Consider the following 16,878-nt stretch of genomic DNA (forward strand, 5'->3'; position numbering starts at 1 on the left):
ATGCTTTGATAATGAATTTTTTGTACTAAAACAGACCTTAACTTTGAAAAAAAAAGTTATTTGAAATATCCTGGAAATACAGTACTGGCTACATATCCGATTTATGAGGAAAAACGGGGGGGGGGGGGGTATTAATCGTATTAATGTCAAACATATAAAGTTACGGTGAAGAAAGATTTATTTTCGCTATAACTATATACTTTACACATTAAAGTACAGGAAATTCTGTTGTACATTACATTTTAAATAAATATATCCTTTAATCATACTATCAATTTAATTTGCTCCAACGATAATAACATGATATCCTCAGTACTATGTACATGTATAACTTTCAGAACTAGTTCTATCATATTTTCTGTAGTTGATGAAAAACGACTTAGAAATAAATATTTTCGTACTTTTTCTACATAATTATTTGACTTGGATAATTATTTCTCCATTAATGAAGTTTCATCTTTTACAAAACAGCAAAATGTTGCAGGACTTGTACATTGCCCTTAATTAAATTCAATATTTCAGCATCTACAAAGGAACAATGTACTGGAAGCAATATTTATTTTCCAGAGAAGTTTAATAAATAACCTAACAGCTAGGTTAGAATAATAAATATAGATCGTAGATATTTTTCCCCGTGAAAAAAAGATTCTCCAAACACGATATTTTAGTTAATTTTAAAAACCTGTAAATAGTTACTGTAACACAATTGACGTTATGAAAACTATTATCATTAACTTATTATATGACTATAAGCATATTTAACTTATATTCTTGATCAGGTGAAAGTTCTTATATTGTTTATTCTATTTATTAATGTGTTTACTGTGTAAAGAAATTTGTTTGTTGTTTATAATTCGGACGTGTGTAAACAGGGCATAATACTCCCTGTACGTCCAGTGTTTATTAGTGAGGATTGTTCCACCTGTTATTCTACCCTCACGACATTGGCATAAAGTGATCGTCGAACCACCCTTCGGTTGCAATATTACTTCTGACGGTTATTCATCTATCGCAATATTACTCCTGACGGTCATTGATCTCCCCTACTACGGCCATAAAATTTCAAGAGTACTGACTGACCAAATGAGTGGACAATTGCCGAGGAAAAGTTAAAGACTATATAGTTCTAAGATCGGACTCTGAAGACAGAATTCCACTATACGACACAGAAGGAAGAACACTGACAAAATACCTCCCCTGTGCTAGTGAGAAGTTATACTAGTGACAAGCTAAAGTGTTAACTCTGTAAATTCTACACACAAGTGTATATTTACATATTTGGACTGGCTGATTGTTTTACTTGAACTTTTTATTTACTACGTACTTCATTAAAAAAACTTATATAACCCCCATTGAACGTTGTTGTGTCATATAACGTTCAATTTTGTGCCTGCGACCAGGATTTGGATTAAAATTCCTGCCGAACGGGTTACAGCGGACTCTTGGAACTTGAACTCTGCTTCTCCATTTTGTAAGTATTTCATCTTTTCCCTAAATCTCTTATTATCATGGATGAACAAGAATTTATTAATGCTGTTAAAGGGCTTTCATTAAAAATGGACAGTTTGAATCAAAATTTGGGAAAAAGTCAAATAACGCCTTTTGATTGGGATCCAAAAGCATTTAAAAGATGGATTAAAGCGGTAGAGAAGTATGCATATCTTGAGGGGGTTCCAATAGAAAATGTAAAGATGGTTGCTTTTAAAACTAGTACAGGGCCGGTCAGTGACTTTATTCAGAGATATTTCAAAAACGAACCCTATGGTCGAATGGGAAACGTTAAAAGCTGAACTATCTATGAGATTTGCAGAAAGCTCTGATTCACAGCATGCATTTACGCTCCTACGACAGGTCAGACAAGAGAAAAATGAAAATGTTCAAATCTTTGCTGAGCGCGTGCTCTCTCTGGCAGAACAGGCGTATAAAGGTACACAGGATGCTAGAATATCAGAAAGCCAACTTGTTGGGTTCTTTGTTGATGGTCTTTATTCAGATAGACTAAAGTTAAAGGTCATGCGGGATAATCCCGGCACTCTTCAAGGTGCAATCAATTCTGCCCGTGCTGAATACAACTTGCAGCAAGGGTTTTACTTGAGAACAGGGAGAAATTACTTTGCCCCCGTAAGTCAGGCTGGGGAACCAATGGAAGTAGATCATTATAGGTATAAGAGAAAACGAACTGACCATGACATGCAGAAAACCATTTACCCCAAAGAAAGTTTTAGCAGTCGAGACAATACGATCTCGAGATGACGTTGTTTGTTGGTCTTGTCACAAGAGAGGACACTATAGTCCTGAATGCCCAAATAAAAAGAAAAATGTAAATGCTATAAACGCAGTGCCGGCTGGCGTTGAAGAAGAAAATTGGGATGAGTTAAACTAGAACGCTCCACTCAAGTTGGGACCATTGGGGGGAGCAATAAGAAAAAGAAAACAAAACAAAAGAAAAATGTTCAAAATGTTCAAAATCTCCCCACTTTGACTGTAAATTCAATTGAAAATCCAAATTCATGTATTATAAAAATTGGAAAGAAAAGATTCAGACCCCTAATAGATACAGGCGCCGCAGTTTCCTTGGTAAGTTCAAATGTATATTGGTCCCTTGCTAATCCCTCAAAATTATTTAAATCAAAAATGAATTTAAAATCTGTCAATGGCGCCGATTTGAAAATTGAAGGATGCACTCAAATTGAGTTTGTTATAGGGGGTCTAACAATGTATCACCAATTTTATGTTGTTCAAAACATCAATAGATCTTTTATATTGGGTAGAAACTGGCTGGTCCAAAATGGTGTTCGACTTTATTTTGATCTTGGAAGTTTACGAATTGGAAAAACATATGTCCCGATGGTTGAAGATGTTCATATTGCTTCTATTTTGAGAGCGACAAAGAAAACTGTTTTAAAACCTCAATCAACCACCGTGTGTTTTGCAAAGCATAAAGATCACGCAACGTTTCAAAATAAAACTGTTGAAGTAAATGCTTTAGAAAAGGGATTTATTAGCGACGAACCAGGTTTGATGGTTGGAAGCTCAATTGCTAAAACTAAATCATCGCGTAAAGTCCCAATTCTCGTCGTAAATAATACCGATAAAACTTTCAAAATCAAAAGAGGGTGTGTCATAGGACGGATAAACGTAGTCGATGATAAATCTATCGAAACATCGATTAAAGACAAAAATAAGAGCAACAAGGAAAAAGAGTTGAAATCAGAACTTAACGTTGCCCCAGAACATAAAGAAATGATTGAAAAACTTGTAATGCAAAATCAAGATCTTTTTGCTAAAACTGACGCGGAATTAGGGAACATTAAAACGATCAAAATGAAAATAAATACAGGTAATCATGCGCCGATCAAAATGAAACCGTATCGTACTCCGTTGAATAAACGAGTGATCTTAGATAAAGCAATAGATGAAATATTGAGCGCGAACATTGTGCGTCGTTCAAAATCGCCCTGGAGTTTTCCGATCGTGGTAGTAGACAAGAAAGACGGAACAAAACGTTTTTGTGTAGATTTTAGGCAATTAAATAAAATCACAAAAACAAATTCCTGGCCCCTGCCTTTGATTGACGATTTATTAGATCAATTAGGAAAAACAAAATATTTTACCTCTTTAGATCTAAAATCAGGGTATTGGCAGGTACTTATGAATGAAGAAGACAAAGAGAAAACTGCATTTGTTTGTCATAGAGGCTTATTTGAATTCAATGTAATGCCTTTCGGCCTTTGTAACGCCCCCAGATCTTTTCAGAACTCATGAGCATAGTATTGGTGGGTCTAGAATCATTTGCTTTGGCTTACTTAGATGATATTTTCATTTTTTCAGAAACCATCGAAGATGATGAAAAGCACATTCAAACTGTATTTGAAAGACTCAAGGAACATGGGTTAAAGTTGAAAGTGAAAAAATGCAGTTTTGTTCAAGAGAAAACACAGTATTTGGGCTTTATTATTGATAAAGAGGGAATAAGACCAGACCCTAATTAAGTGGCCGCAATTCGAACATTGCCATCCCCTAATACTGTAAAAGAAATACGCAGCTTTATAGGTATTGTAGTTTCTATCGTCGGTTTGTACCAAACTTTTAAAAAATCGCTGAGCCTTTGGTATCACTAACAAAGAAATATGCGCGATTTAAATGGAACGATGAATGTCAAAAAGCTTTTGAATTCTTAAAAGAAAGTCTTACCGTGGTGCCGCTGTTATCAGTACCGGATACAAATAAAGAGTATATTCTCTATACCGATGCTTCCGACACAGCGATAGGCGCATGCCTAGCTCAACCGCTAGATGTAAACGAACAAGGAGCGGAATTTCAAATACCAGGTATCAGAAATGAAAAACCAATTTGTTACCTTTCTCATAAATTAAGTGACACTCAAACCCGTTGGTCTACAGTCGAAAAAGAAGCCTTTGCGATTCATTATGCTCTTCAAAAATTCGAGCATTATTTGCATAATGCTAAATTTGTAATTCGTACTGACCACAAACCACTAAAATACTTGTTAGAAGCCCCAATGAAAAATAAAAAGATTCAGCTATAGGCCTTGAGTATTGTGGGTTACAATTGTCAGATTGAGTATATCCCGGGAACTGAGAACACTTGCGCGGATTTGTTATCCAGAACGCCTCAAACAAACCCTAACTCGGAAATGGAAAACAACACTAAACAAAATGATCCAGATGTACTTGAGAACTCTTTGAAAATCAATTTCATTAATTCAAATGCAATTAATCCAAAAGATTTTGTACGCTATGATATAGGTGAGCCTGACATTCCTTTCAAACTTCAGATCCATCTTAGTGAAGACAATGAGGTAAGCATAGCTGAAGAGCAAGCCAAAGACCCCGAACTACTGCGCATTGTTCGCCAGATACAACAAGGTATAGCAAAGAAGGCAATAAGCGACAAACATCTTATGATTGATGATGTGTTGTATTATCTGTCAAATGCTGATAATGATCCAGTTATTAGACTTTTTGTGCCATCACATTATCGGTCTGGTGTAATCAAGCAGTATCATGATGACAATGGTCACTTGGGAATTGACAAGACATTTGATGCTATCCGACAGAAGTACTACTGGCCTAACCTTTACAAAGAACTGTACGATTATGTTGGTAAGTGTGTAACTTGCGCGATGAGAAATCTTGAGAAGTTAAAGCCATCTGTCCAAGAAACAGACGTTCCACCATTTGCATTTGCAAAGATTGGTCTTGATCTATCGGGTCCATATCCAAAGTCGTTATCAGGAAACAAATACATTATTGATAATACTACCATCCCCAGAGCAATGCCAAAGTTGAGCGATTCCATCGAATCTTGCATGATTTACTATCAAAGAAGTTGGAAGACAATTTGACGACATGGGATATTTTCCTGAACAAAGCTTTAGCAGCGATTCGATTCAACATCAGCGAATCCTCATCTTTTTCGCCATTTTATCTACTCTACAGCCGAGATGTTGTTCTTCCTATAGACAACATTCTACAGCCTCGACGTAGGTATATGGGTGAGGATCCTCACAGAGTCTCATTGGAACAACAGCACAAGACATTTACCATGGTTCACAGAATCCTGAAGCGATCTAAAAAGAGACAAGCAAAGTACGCGAATCGGAACGCAGTAGACGTGGATTTAAAGATCGGAGATCCAGTCTATTACAAAAATAACCAACGACAAAGAAAACTTCAGTCTAAATGGAAGCCGTTTTATAGAATATTTGAGCAGATATCTCCTGTGACGTTCAAAATAAAAAGCCAATTAGACGGTAAGGTTACAAAAGCGCATAAAGAGTTACTTCGACTAGCAAAGATCGATGAATGGTAAATACCCCAAGACGAAAAAGGTAGACCGTTACGTAAGGCTGCTTACGTAATGCTCCCGGAATCAGAATCTGATAACGATGAAACAAACCATCGCGAACCCGCGGAACAAGATGAAAAGGGAATACTGAACGAGAATGAACATTATTCTGACAATGAATCGAGTAATTCCGATGTAATTTCAAACGGAGATTCTATTATGTCAGGAAGTGAGCTTGAAAGAGAGACAATAAAACATGAGAGTGAAATGAATGGTAGCTAGGAAGAAAACATCCCTCTCGTGAAATTAGCTCAAAAGTACAGAAAAGAACGAGAGAATTCCTCTTCTGAGGATGACATTCCCCTATATGAACTATCAAAAAGATTAAAGCAACGAAATGCAAGGGAAAATGATACTGAATCAAATGAAAACAATTCAGAAATTGAATCCGAAACTGATGGGTCCCTCGTGGATATTAATGAATGTAGGGCCCGTAATCGGAAAACAAGAAATAAACTAAAAAGAAATAAAAGAAGTAAAGAATTCCGAACTTTCTTAAAAGCTCTTTCAAATTTGCTTTGATTCTCAAGATGTGATAAAGGTTACACTTTAGTGACCTGATCTGATTTTGTGATTCAGTTGTTAGACCTTACATAACAACTGCCTTTACATGTCTAATATTTCTTTCTTTTTTTCTTTCTCTTTCTTTATCTCTTTCTCTCTATCTTTATATATCCCTGTGGTATTATTCTTTAACAAAGTACATGTTAAAATTAAAACAAGTTTACCTATAGCAAAATATGTAACGAATGGCCACTGGATTATCTCTACTCAAACTAAACTATCATTTGTAAAAATTTATGAACATAGCCATACTTCAGTGACTTCTGATTTTGTTGTTCGACCTCCATTACAAATTGTTGAATTGGGTGAATCTTGTTTTGCAGTAACAAGTCAATTGACATTACCTTCCCATTATCATCAAGAAAGCAAATATAATTTAACTAACACTTTACAAACTTTTATGGAATCGTACAATGTGTCATCAATTAAAATTTGGGAACCTTTGCATTCTAAAATGAATAATATATCAAACATTCAAATTCCTACTAAATTACAAGACCTTCAGACAGTACCAATGAACAGACAGTTAACAAGTATTGATTCGGTTGATTATTTACCTCCCCTTGGGGGCTGGCCAAATTGGGTTTATGCAATTTTAGCCTTCGTTATCGCTTTAATCCTGGGAATTGTAATTTATATTTATTGGAAATGTAAAAGGCGTTGGTCAGGTAGATTTTGGCAGAGAGGTAAGAAAGCAGATGGTGAGAAAGGACAGTACCCATTGGTGGCGATTAACTCGTCTGGTGAAGGTAACACTGGCAGAGATACAAAGGCCTCTGCACCATTGCTGGCAACTGTTTACACCGCTGGAGTGGACTCCGTGGACACTATTGCGAAGCTTTATCCAACGATTAGGAAGGATGCAGTACCACCCAGTGCTGAGCGTACCACCACAGCGTGATTGAACTTTTATTGTAAGTCGATCCCTCTTTATTAGAGCCGAGGATCGTGAATATTGGACTTATAATTATATAATAAAGATTTTAAAAATTAGGTGATTTCAAACCTATGGTTTACTACAGTCAACGTAAAAATAAAAAAAAATAAAAAACGAGCCATGATACCGCAGGTATGTCAAGGAAGCATATAAGTCGTTTCTCGGGAAATTTAGACTTTTTGAAGAAAATTTAGTTTAACAAATTACCAAAACCACTGATAAACGTAAACTGTTATTTACTATTGCATACAGATAAAAGCGTGTCTAACGCAAAGACGTGCATCACCGCCACGGCATCACGTGACTTCTATTAATAGCAAAATTTTCCTTAATAAAAAGGCTTACAGAACAACAATACCCTGGAGTTTGATAATTTCTTTGAGTATGTAATATAGCTGAAAAACGTTTATTTTGTCTAAAAAATGCTGCTAGAATCCAACTGTCTTATCTGTAAAATATTTATTCCACACATTCGCACGAAACCTTACCCTTTGTATTAAATTTTATACATATAAACCGAGTTCTTTCGTACAACCACGCTTAACTCGGGATTCTAGCAGCACTTTCCAAGTTTGTCAAAATGCAAACTTTCAATCTGTATAAATCGTATGTTTTGAAATAGCCGGCTTATTGTTGTTCTGTTGCAATTTTTGGTCAAGAATTACAGACGATAGGCCGACCGGGATACGTAATATATCTGACTGTCTTCGAAAGAGAATATAATCGATGAAAATAAATTAGCATACCTGTTTAATTAATTAAACTCCATATGAATTTAACACAATATTTCCCATATTTCCTTTTAAACTCCAATTTACGTATCTTTGAACATGCCGTCTTAGCCAAATTCTCTTTACACGTCATGCTCATATTTCCAAGTTAGTTGATGTACACATATGACGTCATCGGTGGTAGAATTCAATCATAATGACTGTTACAGCATAACAAAATAAAAACATTTTATTTTTGTTAATGTTTACACGTTTCTAATCATTTTCTAAAGTTAAATTTCATCGCTTAATACCAATATTATGAAAACCTGATTTCTAAAGTTGACGTCATCTTGCCTACTATGACGTCATAATGCAGCACTGATTTAGCCAAGGTAGACTTTTTTGTATGCTTCCTTATTCCCCCTGCGACAAGCATACCAATATCTGAATGTGTACATAGTGATTTATATTTCTACGATGGAAACTATTCTATTACTGGAGGAGGGTACCATATTTAATCAGCGAAATTGGTGAACGGTTTATATATCATTCTCAATTGTGTTATTCTTACAGTGTCACAACGTAGATGACGCGAGATACGAGGTTATCTATTCGTGATGAAATATATGAATTAAACTAATTAATTTCCTGCAAGGGAGGAGTGTAACACAATTGACGTTATGAAAACTATTATCATTAACTTATTATATAACTATAAGCATATTTAACTTATATTCTTGATCAGGTGAAGGCTCTTATATTGTTCATTCTATTTATTAATGTGTTTACTGTGTATAGATATTTGTTTGTTGTTTATAATTCGGACGTGTGTAAACAGGGCATAATACTCCCTGTACGTCCAGTGTTTATGAGTTAGGATTATTCCACCTGTAATTCTACCCTCACGACTTTGACATAAAGTGATCGTCAAACCACCCTTCGGTTGCAATAATACTTCTGATGGTCATTCATCTATCGCAATATTACTCCTGACGGTCATTGATCTGCCATAAAATGTCAATCGCTACTACGGCCATAAAATGTCAAGAGTACTGACTGACCAAATGAGTGGACAATTGCCGAGGAAAAGTTAGAGACTATATAGTTCTAAGATCGGACTCTGAAGACAGAATTCCACTATACGACAGGAAAGGAACAACACTGACAACATACCTCCCCTGTGCTAGTGAGAAGTTATACTAGTATAAAGTTAAAGTATTAAGACTGTAAATACCACACACAGGTGTATATTTATATATTCGGACTGGCTGATTGTTTTACCTGAACTGTTTGTTTATTTGATACTTCATTAAAAACTTATATAACTCCCATTGAACGTTGTTGTGTTATATTACCTACAAAAAGACAAGTCCTTTCACATCGGAGTTCCGAATGACAATGAAAACTGAACAATAGGTGAACGCTAAACGCAAGGTGAACTCAAAGTGAAAAGAGCCAAATGCAAACGCTTAGCACTTTATGAACTGTGAACGCCAGCGAACGATGAACACAAAATTGTGAAAGGAGATTGAACAGTGAACGTACAGTAAGCGCACTCTGAATGAAAGGTGAAAGAACGGTGAGCGAACGAAAAAGGTAAAGTAGAACGTTTCAGAGACTGTAATATGTTGAAATGGTATCTGGTGTATCAAAATTAGTACTGTATAAATATTACATCCATACGTGAGCATGCAATGTATAAACTGAATTGTGGGAATTGTTCTAATTCCCAGAGTTTGTGAATTATGCCTCCAGGATTAAGAAATGTCTTTTAAAGCATCTTAATTTGATACCACCCGCTTCAAAGCAGGAGGGTATGTAGTGATGGGGTTTTCTCCCTTCCGTCCATTCATTCGTCCGTCTGTCTCTACGTCCGCCTGCTATTTCGCTTTTGGATACCCACCCGTTATAATTAAAAGCTATATTTGATTGAAAACATTGATCATATTAAAGCATGTGATTACATCTAAAATGTAGTTGAAATAAGCTTTTTTATTTTGAAAAAAAAAAATTTCGTTACTATCAAAAGCAAAAGTTCATGAATCAAATTCCTAAATTCCCACAATTTTTGAGTATACAATTAGTAAATATGGCATCGGGAGACCAAATTGCAATACTAGCAACATGTGCTTTGTAATTCATACATTTTTATGAGTTACAGATGAGCCGAAAAATGGACAACAAAACAAAAAAAAAAACCATTAAATATGCACCATGCACCAACAAGATTTCTTTAAATCCAGTTGCTTCACGTAATAAAATCTCAGAAATACGTTGTGTATTCTACTTGTAATACACTCAATTATTGTATGCAGAATACGCATGCCTACATCAATGAACACAGATTTAAGAGATTCTTTTGTTTTGTCCAACACTTGTGCCTGAGATATAATTATAAAATATTGTAGAAAGTAATATTGATGCCACATTCAATTTTTGTTAATGCTGTCCTAACAAAAATTTTTATAGTTACCTGTAACTATAGTTTACTATAGTTAACTATAATTATATCTTTGAAACTTTGAAAACTTTGATTTACTATATTATTAACTTTGATACTTTATAAAACTTTGACGAAAACTTTGACACTTGTAAAATTTTGGCGAAAAGTTTGACATTTTGAAAATCTTTGACGAAAACTTTGACACTTCGAAAAACTTTGGCGAAAACTTTGACACTTTGAAAAACTTTGCCAAAACTTTGACACTTTGTAAAACTTTGACAAAAACTTTGACTTTTTGAAAAACTTTGGTGAAAAATTTGACACTTTGAAAAACTTCGGCGAAAACTTTGACACTTTGAAAAACTTTATCAAAACCTTTAACACTTTGTAAAACTTCGACAAAAACTTTGACATTTTAAAAAACTTTGGTGAAAACTTTGGTGAAAACTTTGGCGAAAACTTTGACGTCTTGAAAAAATTTATCGAAAACATTGATACTTTAAAAAAAACTTTATCGAAAACATTGATACTTTGAAAAACTTTTTCAAAAACTTTGATACTTTGAAAAACTTTTTCAAAAACTTTGATACTATGAAAAACTTTATTGAAAACTTTGACACTTTGAAAAACTTTATCAAAAACTTAGGTACTTCAACACTTTGAAAAACTTTATCGAAAACTTTGACACTTTGTAAAACTTTGACAAAAACTTTGACACTTTGTAAAACTTTGACAAAAACTTTAACATTTTGAAAAACTTTGGTGAAAACTTTGATATTTTGAAAAAACTTTGGCAAAAATAAAACTTTGACATTTTGAAACACTTGGCAAAAAATTTGACACTTTGTAAAACTTTGACATTTTGAAAAACTTTGATAAAAACTTTGACACTTTGAAAAACTTTGGCGAAAATCTTGAAACTTTGAAATACTTTGGCAAAAACTATGACACTTTGAAAATCTTTGGCGAAAACTTTGACACTTTGAAAATCTTCGGCAAAAACTTTGACACTTTGAAAACCTTTGGTGAAAACTTTGACACTTTGAAACCCGTTATAGTTAACTAAAGTATTTTTTGTCAGGGTGGTCCCATCTTAAAGCAGGTAATAATTACGTCTTTGTAAGACTCATTATTACAAATGTATTTTAGAGGAACTTTGATTTAAAGCTACAAGTGGCAATATAATTTATACTCATACGGTCTACCCTTTCTAAGGAGGTTTGTTTTAAATCATGTGTTTGTTTTAAATATTTTTTTTTTTTGTTTGTTTTTATGTCAAAAATATTTTTGCTTTGCTTTTGAATAAAATAATCAATGTTTTAATCATTACTTTAACAAAATACTTCTAACATTCACGAATCGGCCTACGTTACAAAATAAAAACAAACATGCATTATTCATACGATTTCAGCAGACGTTAGTCTTTTTCGAAAGTTTTTTTTTCACTTGTTTTATGAGCATTTTTATCAATCCCTCACATTTAAGTAATAAATCCAAACACAGCAAACAACTAAAGCAAGCACGTTTATCTCTCAGTTTTAAAGGAATAAAATATATGAAGGTAACGAACAATATTCAAAATCAAAAGTCCATTCAAACAATACACTTCAGGAGCAGAGAAAACATGGACCTTTAAAACATCAGAGATGGGATTAGGTGTCATGCAGGAGTAAGCATCCCCTACCCATCGGTGACACCCGCCGTGTTATCCTTTTCATGATCGGGAAAAAATCATTCAGCGTTTGTTATTGATGTTTTTGAAACAATTCAAGACCTAAACCCTCCTGCTTCAAAAATGAGATACAAAGAAGAAAATCATCTTGCTCCGTTTTTTCATAAGTCAAGTATGACCAGACCAAAAGCAAGCAGAGGAAAATTTGGACTTTTTGATTTGTCATATTTAAAGTAGAACATGAGATGCAATGATGTATTGCATGTAAATATCACTGAAAAAATATTTGTTAACACATTGAACATCCAAAGATGCTTTTCGTCAAAGAGTCACGCATCAAACAAATAGCTCTTCATTTGTGGTTCTAATAATATTCAGTAAAATGCACATGTCAAGCAAGTAGACCTCCACTAACAGTTATAACTAACTTATTGATATTCATCACTAACTTTGGGTTTTCGTGCAACTAAACAAAATACTTACAGTTCTTGTAAATTTTGCAAACCCTCAAAGGTGTAGTTTTAAATCGTAGTTATTTTTGTTGGAATTCAGCCATCTAAAATAGATTTTTTAAATTATTTAATGGAGTATTTTTCCTATAAGTATTCAGTCTTTTGCCTTGAAATCAAAATCAAAATGAAAATAAACAGAATCTCCGAACATGTTTACAAGCATTAGTGTAAGTAATAGTTTACATGCGATTTATGTTATTTTAATTTCTGTAATGCTCATATCTAGTTTGATATGGATATCTCTAACATAATTTTTACCCCAATAATTATAAATAAATTTTCTACAAGCATTTTGTTTTTTTTATCTGAAAATCAGACATAGGTGCAAATTCGGAATAATGATTAATCTATTTGAATTTTTAATATCTCTCCGTATTTTCAAGCTAGTACCAAAGTATTTAATTACTGGGCTATAGATTCTCGGGGTCTAATATACCGTATAAGTAGAATTTTTAGCGAGGATTTAATTTTGGCATTATTAGCGAGGGTGCCGAGATCGCTAAAATTGAATATCGCTAAAAATTAATTGCGTTTTATTTGTACATGTAATAGCTTTTTAAATGTGCATTTTAAAATCGCTAAAATAACATCTCGCTAACAATAAATTACCAGTTTTTAAGGACAAATCGCTAAATTTGCGTCTCGCTAAAAATTCCACTTATACGGTACATTATAATGTTATTGTAAAATAGAAAAAAAAAATGCAGCACTTGTAAATGTCTACAGTTCTCGAATGTATTAAAATAAAGACAGTTTTGGGCTCCTTTTCTAAAGGATGAATTTTGTTATTCATGTACAGTAAATAATATGTTAGTTATTTACATATGCTGCATTTTTTTTTCTTTTTTACTCAATATCCTAGACCTCTAATGCTTTTATAGTTGCTTAGTAATGAAAGTAATCTTTTGTCCTTAATTGGAAAAAATACGATAATCATCTTTTATTCTGAATTGAAAATTAATCTGTTACTTTCAAATAAATAACCGTATTGATAAAAAAATATATTTTTTTATTCATCCAATACAGACCAAGTCCCGTTTGGATCCGGGTTAGAATAGGTCCTAAGTACCCACTTGCCTGTCGTAAAAGGCAACTAAATGGGGCGGTCCTTTGGATGAGACCGAGGCCCCGTGTCACAACAGGTGTGGCACGATAAAGATCCCTCTCTGCTCAAAGGCCGTAAGTGCCGAGCATAGGCCTAAATTTGCAGCCCTTCACCGGCAATGGTGACGTCTCCATATCAGTGGAATATTCTGGAGAGGGACGTTAAACAGTATACAATCAATCAATCAATCAATAAAGACGAACATATACTATGAAACCACAAATTTTCTTGGGGTTTAATTTTCATTGTTTTAGAGGTATCGAGGGATCCATGAATTCTTGACCACCAGGAAATGATAAATTTAAAATGCATTACTACCAAACACTTCTCCAACCACGAAATGAAATCCCCACGAACCAATATTTTTTTTTCCCGTCAAACCCCGAAAATTTGCTCCCACGAAAATATGTGATTTTACAATATGTTTTTTTTTTCAATCAAAATATTATTAGAATTATACGTGTACCAGAACCTTAATTATCAATTGTTAGTTTTCTTGTTAGTTCGTATAATTCATACAAAATTCAAATAAATAGTTTTGTTAGATATCTGTAATCTGGGAAGTAATCAACCGCCGTGAGCACAATGTATTGGTCAGGTACATGTATACAGACCGTTTTTATCAAATTCAGAATAAGAAAGAGGCCTAGCAATTGGTAAGAATCCGGTCGGCCAAAATACGACGGAATGATCGGTTGTATTTGCTTCTAAAATCATGATAAAGCCTTGAGAGTTTACGAAATTTTGACTTTAAACAAGGTTGACAAAATTCCTGTCAAATCAACATTTCAGTAGCCTGCCTCGGTTTAAAAATTGATCATAACTCGGAACATTTTCTCGAGTGTCGGATAAGCTGGGAGTTATAAACACCATATGCAGGTTATAGTGGGATAGAAATAAGGAAAGCTGACGATGGTAAAGACGAAGTCTTTCCGTTTGTCATTCAGTTTAGTTGTTAGTTGGTCCTTTTCACCATTTAAACGGGTAATGCAGAGGAGTCGCTAAAAACTATGGGGAAGCGGTTTAAGTCAGGAGGGATGTAGGTCACGTCTTTTCTTTCGTAATGGGAATATACCATATTCACAGTGATCGAGTGGTCACACCATGCATAATTTACACAATCGAATACATGTAATTGTTTATGGACTTTTGAGCTTGAATCCAGTTCGTAATCTTCATGTGTTTTATGCATAAAGTTTCTGACAGTTAAAACAACAAAAACATTGAATGGTAAAAGTCTAAACAAAATCCCAATTGTTCAAATTGTTGTAACATACATTATTTATTTTATTGATAAAAAAAATTACAGGTGTAAAACTTTTTTTTTCAGATAAATAGACTTTTAAGGTTTGTGTTACGTTTTTACTACCCCAGTCATGTTATATTTGTCCCGATTATTAAATATTGTGTTATTGATATTATATCTTCTCATTTCTTAATTTGTCCAATGTGGGAATATCACCATACTATTGATAAGGATGTTGTATAAACATGTTTGTATGTATTATCGTAGGGTCACCTGAATTTCCTCCATGTAAACATTTAAATCATGCACATAATTATATGTGCAAGACCCGTAACCCCCAATTCTTACCTGTATTATCTATGGCATCAATTACTAAGTCTTTTCTTTACATTCCTCTACCATTATCTCCCTATAATACATCCTTTTACGTTTAATCCCAAAGCTAGGACGAGCGTTCATCTCTCCCAAATATGACGCTAAACTGAGCGGTACTGCACATACGCGCAAGGATACATTCGACCCTAGTGATCAAAAGGTATATATACAGCGGTTTTAGACCCAACGCTCACTTTTCGACCCCAGCCCATACCGAAAAGTCACTTGGCCTTGGAAGCTTTGAAAATAATTATTTACTACTGGTTTGACTGGAAATTGATTATGGATAATCCGGATCCAGAAAGAATGGTAAATATTATTTAAGACTTTTAGACCCTATTATTTGTAAAAGCTTGAATTTGATGCCATTCCCCGGCAGATCCATACCCAATTGATTTATTTGATGCCAATCCCCGGCAGATCCATAACCAATTGATTCTTTGATGCCAATCCCCGGCAGATCCATACCCAATTGATTTATTTGATGCCAATCCCCGGCAGATCCATACCCAATTGATTTATTGTTTATAAATTCATCCAGGTGACCGGCAGATCCGGATACCCTTTTATTTTCGGGTGACCCATAATTTATTATTGTTTAATTAATTGATAATTAGTTTATTGTTATTTTGTTATTCATTGTTTTCACCATAATAAATTTCATAAATTTACAACCTGACTTTTCATTTAGAGTAAAAGGGTAAAATTCAGAAACAGAACACCCACAATAGCTTATTTTTTATTGTAACAAACCCTGGACCAGGCGGAAACTTTACATTTTTAATTGATTTTATTAAAAAAGAGACGGGGAACAACATAAAAAGGAAATCTGAGATAATTATTTTTTAGAGTTATCAATGTAATTCAATTGCAAAGTAAAGTTTTAAGGTACCTTACATTTGGTTACCGACATATCAAGTTAGTTTTTTTTCCTTATGAAAGTATTTTGGTTACCGACTTAGTGATCTTTACGTTTGACCTACTTATATGATTGATTGATTGTATACCATGTAACGTCACTCTCCAGAATATTTCACTGATATGGAGACGTCACCCTTGCCGGTGAAGGGCTGCAAATTTAGGCCTATGCTCGGCACTTACGGCCTTTGGTGTGACACGGGGCCTCGGTTTATAAGGTCTCATCCTAAGGACCGCCCCATTTAGTCGCCTTTTACGACAAGCAAGGGGGTACTGAGGACCTATTCTAACTCGGATCCCAACGGGGTGACCTACTTATAAGATATTTAATAGTGCTTAAATACAGCACATTTTTATTTTAAAGGTAAGTTTATGCTATTTAGCATGTGCACAGTTTGTCATAAAATACACATGAGTAACTTTTTTTTTCGAATTAGACATATGGAAAATTTTTACACATACAAAACACTCACAGATCCAGTAAATTTGTCAATGCATTAAAGAATTTGAATTATGCTTATC

This window comes from Saccostrea cucullata, unplaced genomic scaffold (genome assembly GCF_032062105.1).
Source record: "Saccostrea cucullata isolate Sc308-1 unplaced genomic scaffold, CSIRO_AGI_Scuc_v1 ctg4324, whole genome shotgun sequence".
Lineage (NCBI taxonomy): Eukaryota > Metazoa > Mollusca > Bivalvia > Ostreida > Ostreidae > Saccostrea > Saccostrea cuccullata.